The following is a 7,614-nucleotide window of genomic DNA, read 5'->3' on the forward strand; positions in this document are numbered from 1 at the left end:
ATTGTGATCTACGATCACATTATATATTTACTACATATAGTTATGTATATTATTTTCTGTGACCAAAGGTTATACAATATCTACACTTGAAATTAAAAAAAAATCATGTGCCTTTCCATAAACATTCATCACATCATTGTCACTTTGTTTATTTTCGTGTGACGAAATATTATCAAATGTCATGGAAAAATGTGTGACTAAATGTTAAACTTACTATATATTAAAAAAATTCCCCAAAAATATTTTATTCTAAAACTTACCACCAAAATATTTATCCTAGAATTTAAACTTTCCCTCAAAATATTTCATCCTAAAACTTCTCACCAATATATTTCATCCTAAAACTTCCCACCAAAATATTTCATCCTAAAAATTAAACTTACAACCAAAATAACTTCCCTCCAAAATATTTCATTCTAAAACTTCCCACCAAAATATTTCATTCAAAACTTCCCTCTCAATTAATATTCTCATTTGAAAATATTAGTTAATATTATAAAACTAAAAAAAAATCTTACTACATATTTAAAAATTTATCCTATTATTAATGTTATATATTCTAGCCATATGTGTTTTCTTCTAAATAATATGTAAGAGTATGCATATTAGTTACGTTTATATACGTTTTTAATGTATGCAAAATTTGTACTAATACCAAATTTCTCGTACGGAATTATTTTCGGTATCCACTTTTTAGCGTTTTTGGTACTGTACCAATATTATACCGAGTTTAATTTTCAAATACTAGTAACATATAGTATCATACTGAACTTTTTCGGTACCGGTACCTGTACCTATAGTTGACGATTTTCAGTAGCGGTATTTTCGTACTGGTACCGAACTCATCCCTAATCATATATGTATTAATAGACCATATCAGGCCTTAATGGATCATAATGGCCAATAGTGGGTCATATATGTGTGTTAATGGACCATATTGGGCCTTAATGGATCATAATGGAGAATAGTAGTCAAATATGTCTTAATGGACCATGTTGGGCCTAAATGGATCACAATAGCCAATAGTGGATCATACAAGTCTTAATGGACCATATTGGGCCTAAATGGATCACAATAGCCAATAGTGGATCATACAAGTCTTAATGGACCTTATTGGGCCTTAGTGGATCACAAGGACCAATAGTGGATCATACATGTCTTAATGGACCGTATTGGGCCTAAATGGATCACAAAGACAACTAATGGATCATATACGTGTTAATTGACCCTAATGCACAATAGTAGATCGTACAAGTCTTAATGGATAATATTGGGCCTTAATGGATCACGATAAACAGTAGTAGATCATACATGTGTTAATGGACTATATTGGGCCTAAATAGTTCACAATGGCCAAATAGTGGATCGTATATGTCTTAATGGACCGTATGTCCGTTAATGGATCAAAGTGGACAATAGTTGATCATACATGTTTTAATGGAATATATTAGGCCTTAATGGAGCACGATGGATAATAGTAGACCATACATGTTTAATGGACCATATTGGGTCTTAATGGATCACAACGGACAATATTAGATCATACATCTCTTAATGGACAATGTTGGGCCTGAATGGATCATATTGCACAATAGTAGAGCATGCTTGTTTTAATGGACCATATTGGCGCTTAATGGATCACAATGGACAATAATAGATAATACATGTCTTAATGGACCATATTGGGCCTTAATGGATAATAAAGGACAATGGTAGATCATGAATGTCTTAATGGACCATATTGGTACTTAATGGATCACAATGGGCAATAGGAGATCACACATGTCACAATGGACCATGTTAGGCCTTAATGGATCACAATGGATAATGGTAGATTATACATGTCTAGGTGGACCATATTGGGCCATAATGGATAACAATGGACAATAGTAGATCATACATGTCTGAGTGGACCATATTGGGCCTTAATGGATCTTTATGGACACTAGTTGATCTTATATGTCTTAATAGACCATATTGCAGGTCTTAATGGATCTTAATGGACCATATCGCAGGTCTTAATGGATCTTAATGGACAATAGTTCAATCCTAAATGATTTCCTCTTGAAAGCCCTAATCAAGAACTCTTTTTGGTATGTTCTTTGGCCTCCCAAAATCACAACAAATCTTCAAAAGCCCTAATGGACAATAGTTCAATCCTAAATGATTTCCCCCAAGCTTGATCCGGCTTCCAATTTCAACTCCCCATGATTGATTTTTCTTCTGTGAATTTTGTTTCATTTTCACCAAATATTTCCCTCCCTACCAATCCCGCTTCCGATTTCAATCCTAAATGATTTCCTCTTAAAAGCCCTAATCAGGAACTTTTTTAGGTATCTTCTTTGGCCTCCCAAAATCACAAAAAATCTTCAAAAGCCCTAATTAGATCTCTTCAACAGAGCATTTGATTCCGAACTGCTCTCCTAATCAAATCTATGCTCGCCCAAGAACAACAGCCAACCGAATAGTACTAGTAACTCTCCTGACTTGATCTATTCATGTTCACACGATTCTGATTTTGTTCTTACACATCTCTCCATAAATTTTAGGTTTTCGCATTAAATTTTGCTCTCTTTATTAAATCTCTTCTTAATTTTTTTTGTATGTATAAAATTGAGGTGTTCATGGTTGATTTTAGGCAGTGTTTTCAGCCAAAACCGGGACCTTGGCCAGTTTGATTCTTGCTATCGGAGCAGATAGATGAGAACCGGAGGTCGGACTAGAAACCGGTCGGTTGGACCAAAAAACCAGGAGGTTGGATCGAATTTTTAATCAGTCGGTCTCCCTACCTCGATTCCCTCACACGGTTCTAGCATCCTCTCAGGATTTGGTTATGGCGGAAGGTTATCGCTACACCCTTGTTGCTCAGTTAGGTGAGTTTGACTCTGACTGGTGTCTCTTGATATGATTCTTGTTGATTTTTTGATTTAATTTAAGTTTCGTGAGTTAGGGTTTATAGAACTGTAGGATCTTGTATGATCGTGTGTTTAGGGTTATCTATGTGTATAGTGGAGGTGGTGATGAGGTGATGAAGTATTGGATTCACTAATTTGTTTGGATTTATTTGCTGGTTATAGTTAGGTTATTCTTATTGTGTGGATGCATGAAGTAGTTAAGATATATGTGCATATAATACTTACTTTTGATGTGGTTTTCGTTTAATCATATGTAATGCTTATAATATGTATGTTCATGTAATAGCAGTTTTAATTAAGATATGTATGTTCATGTAATGAAGATGACATTGTTTCTTGTGAATTGTGATAAGGTAATTTATTTGAATGATGGATGGACATTTGGTATCGGGTACCGAACCGTACCGGGTATATTCGGTACCTGTATTTATGGGTAAAACACCGGTAAATATTGGTACCGGACCGGTGTATTCGGTGCCGGTACGGCGGTACCTGTACCAATTTTCCCAATTTTTCGGTACCGAACGGGTTCTGAACCTGATTAAAGTTAAATGAAAGTTCACTGCCAATATATTCTTATCATCTCAGTAACATGCACTTCTATCCTACAACCCAAAATGTACATGTTATTAGAGAATGATCACTTAAAAGGGAATGAAATGCTAGTATTAATTTACATGCATCAAAGAATATAAGTTATAATATTGCTTCATGATCATATATATCAAGTGTTCTTTCGCTGTACAAATTCCAGTCATAATCAACTAATATTTTCTTTATCAGGCCATAATAGAGTTTCAGTAAATTTTAATGATTAAATAATAGGATTGTTTGTGTGGATGATGGTGATGGTTGTCTTTGTTGCAGAGTATTCTCATGAACCATATGTGGATTCATAACATGGATTTCTTTAGCAAGACGACGTCGTTGCCTCATCACCCAACAACCCTCCTTCGCCGCCTCGTTTCCTTGAAATTATTTTTTCTCGTCTCAAGTGGATCTAGTTATTGCTATAGCTATAACTTGCTTTTCTTTGTTGCAGAGTATTCTTGTGGACCCTCTAAAATTCTAAGCTTGTCAATCATCTTAAGAGTATAATCAAGGTTTTAATTCTGAGCTTATTTTTTTTACATTATTTTGGCTTTGTTTGCATTTCGTGATGACTTATGATTGTTTTTTCAGTTTAGAGGTGGTCCGATATTAGTTGCTGAGTACATAGAGGAAGTGCTGATAAATCCCAAGGCTGGTTTATAACCTCTCTAAAGTAAGCCAAATGTTTGGAGAGGTAATTTGAAGCAAAAAAAAAAAAAAAAAAAAAAAAAAAAAAAAAAAAAAAAAAAAAAAACTGTAATTCTTGAATTAAGTTTTATCACAAAGTATTTTCTTTTTAATATGTGTTGCTACTAGACAAGCCAAACTGGGTCAATCTGACGATCTAGCGAAGGGCCGAAATGAAAGCTGGGAGAGTTTTTCATAGAACGAAAAAGGTTATCTTGTTACAAGTGAGACAAAAGTGTTGTTTCTAGGAGTGATGTAGGTTATGTTACACTTGCTGCATCATTTGTAAAAAGCTTTTGATTAAAAGTTTATGTATTTAATATGTATATCGAAAAGTTATGTATGGATTTTAGTTTATTATTGTTAATATTATTAATTTGGTTTTTATGTTCAATTTTACTACTGTGCTAATTTTACAAAAAAAGTAAAATTGCTTGCACGAATTTGGGCATATAGAACCACAACAAACGTGTAACCAAAGGTTAGAAATGACCACACTTTCAATAAACTCATGTAACGATTTAATAGAAACGGCCACACTTATAGTAAATTTATTTCTGTGGCCATGGATACCATTTAGCCACACTTAATATACCATTTGCTTAATTACAACAACCTTTTGGTCACAGTTTTTTTAAATTGACATGACTAAAACAAACAATTTAGTGACTATATAATAGAAATGGCCACACCTACACTAAGTTAATATGACTATATAATAGAAATAACCACACTTACAGTAAATTCACGTGGCCGTTGATACTATTAAGCCACACTTAACAGATCATTTTCTTGATTACAACAACCTTTTTGCCACAGTTTTCTAAAACTAGTGTGACTAAAACAAACATTTTGGTGACTAGATTGTTGATGCATATTTTGTCTATCGCCTTCGTCAATCCGAGTCGTAGTGAGAAGCCGGAAGGAATCAAGCGCATAATGTCATATTTAGTTAGAAATGGGAAGGTGGCAAACTTGTAATTCATGTGAACTTTCATTAAATAGCCTTGACCATATAAATAGGGGATTATGTCACTAGTTTAGTTAGATTTCGAGTTAAAGATTTTTGGGAGAATTAGTAGGAGACTTGGAGGAGAAGACTTTCTAGAGAGAGAAAGTATTGTATTTGTGATTCTTGTACCGTACACGTCAAATTCAGCAATGGAATCACATTAGTAGTACGTTATCGTGTGTTCGGTCACGCACGTTCACGGATCCCGCACGTGAAACGTTCGTTACGCAATCGAACGGCGTCAAAACCGGTCCTACAATTGGTATCAGAGCTAGGAGCTCGATTGCTTGATCAAACACATCGTTCTCGTACCAGATTTGAGCCAATTCAGATCCAATTTCACCTATTTCTTCATCTTCTATCTACTTTTCACGTTTTTCATTGTTTTTCGTCAAATTGAACGGGTAAATACGGTCCGTTTCGTCTGATTTTTGGATATGTTGTGCGCATAGACCCGATCTAAAATCCTACCATGTTTCAGCTCGAAACTCCAAGCCATTTTGGAGATATCGCGATTTTTCGGTCCGATTCACGTCAAACAAGTAGGACCGCTTGAAAGGTATTATTCAGGATCGCTTATTTGGTTTTGAGGTGGTTCGCTTTTGTGAACAACTAAGGGTCGCTTATACGAACTACTGTGACTCGCTCTTAAGAAAATATTATGAACCGCTCATAGTGACACATGTTGAATCGCTCATAAGTCAACTCTTGAACCGCTTTTGTGTGAAACGTGGTTCGCTTATAAGGTTTGAATGTTGGGTCGCTTATTAGTCACCTTCTTCACATAATTGTCTGAGCGTAACAGATTGTCAGTTCAGTAACAGAACAGTCCTCGTAAATTGAAGTGATAAGAATTGAATGTGATCATGTTGTTGAATTGAATGTGAAGTCCACCGTCCCATGTGAAGCCCATCAAAGACAACCTTTGTTCACCGCCCACAATCGGTTTGAAGTCCAATCACTGTTTAAGTGCCGTCATTTTATCTTCTGTTATAATAGAGGTCCAATTATGCATTGCCGTTCACTGTTGCCGCCCACAAGCCCATGTGATGTGTTTTACATCCATGTGCAGCCCCACTAAGACTTGATAGTGTTTTTGTTTGGATTTAATGCACCGCCCCACTAAGATAATTGGTTAGCATTATTTGGCCCAATGGCAGCTCTTCAATTGCACCGCCCCCATTTACATATAGTGGCCCATGTGACATGTTAAAATCGGTCCAATTATAGTTTCTTTACACCGCCCACATACCATTTTTTTGACTTGTCGTTGTTGATTGTCTAAAGGCACTGCCCCACTGACTAAGTTGGCCCAATCCCAGCCCAACATCACTGCCATCACCGCCCAAGTGTGATAACTTGTTAGTGTTTGTTACAACCCATTACAACACCGCCCTTTAATCATAGAGGCCCAAGTGTTGAGATCACATATTCACCGTGTCCAGTCCGCTCATTTAACCCATCCGGTCCGCCTTTGTGTCAAATTGCTGATTGGTCCGCTTTTCCGTCATCCTTGATTCGCTTATTTGTCAACAAACACGTGTCGGGTTTTTGCAAAAAATGGCAATGGTGTTTGATGAACAGGAGAACTATTATTTCGAAAGATTTAATGATTGGCATCACGGATTTCTAGATGAGGGGTATAGGAAAGTGAGCAAAGATGGATGGGCAAAAAGGTTCAAATATTTTGTGTGTTTGAAAGACGAAACGTTGGATGATCTTAAAGACCAATATAGTGTTTTACTGAATTATCTGAAAGATCATGAGATATTTCCGTCAAATGTTGAAAAATTGGAGAAATTTGCAGATGCATTACCAATTGAATGGGGTGAATGTTTGAAAAATTTAAGGGAGGACTCAAATTTTTCAAAACTACCTTTAAATCAATTCATCAGCAAACTTAAAGCTCATGAACTTGAAATCAGAAAGAGAAAGAAAGATATAATCAAGGTTTTGGAGAGTAATGTGCTAGATTTGAGTTTAGATGTGTTTGAGGAGATGATCAAAAGGATTGGTAAATGTATCAGGGCAAAACATGTGCTGAAATACGATTTCAAACGAGGTTGTTATATTGATAATAATGGAAATCCTCTTGATTTCGTTAAAATGTTCTGTGCAGGTACACTCACAGCAAAGGAAGAAGAATGTTCAAAAGCTGAAGAATCGGTGAAGAATGAAACAATGTGCTCAACATGTGATAACGTCAAGACTGATAATGATAAACTTGTGAAAGACATGACAAGTTTGGCATCTGAAGTCAAAAAGTTGAAAGACGAGAAGCACGTTGCTGAAAATCAGATTCTTATTTTGAAAGAAAATTGTGAGAAGTTGAAAGCTGAAAATGACAAACTGTTGGTTGATTTTAACAGTTTGACATTGAAACATCAAGAATTTGAAGGGCAAATGAAA

The 7,614-nt window shown here is 35.6% G+C and overlaps 1 long non-coding RNA gene across 3 annotated transcripts; it reads left to right on the forward strand.

Annotated features, from left to right (window-relative positions):
- Positions 1–2,060: 2,060 nt before the first annotated feature.
- On the forward strand, positions 2,061–4,587 carry LOC110941062. 3 transcript variants are annotated; one of them, XR_002593766.2, is made up of 5 exons: positions 2,061–2,549; positions 2,639–2,873; positions 3,783–4,018; positions 4,098–4,200; positions 4,323–4,587. It is a non-coding gene; the product is annotated as an uncharacterized LOC110941062 (long non-coding RNA). The 3 variants fall into 3 exon arrangements; XR_002593765.2 differs by having other exon boundaries at positions 2,064–2,473; XR_002593767.2 differs by having other exon boundaries at positions 2,064–2,473; positions 4,098–4,179.
- Positions 4,588–7,614: the final 3,027 nt, after the last annotated feature.

Source organism: Helianthus annuus, chromosome 5 (genome assembly GCF_002127325.2).
Source record: "Helianthus annuus cultivar XRQ/B chromosome 5, HanXRQr2.0-SUNRISE, whole genome shotgun sequence".
Lineage (NCBI taxonomy): Eukaryota > Viridiplantae > Streptophyta > Magnoliopsida > Asterales > Asteraceae > Helianthus > Helianthus annuus.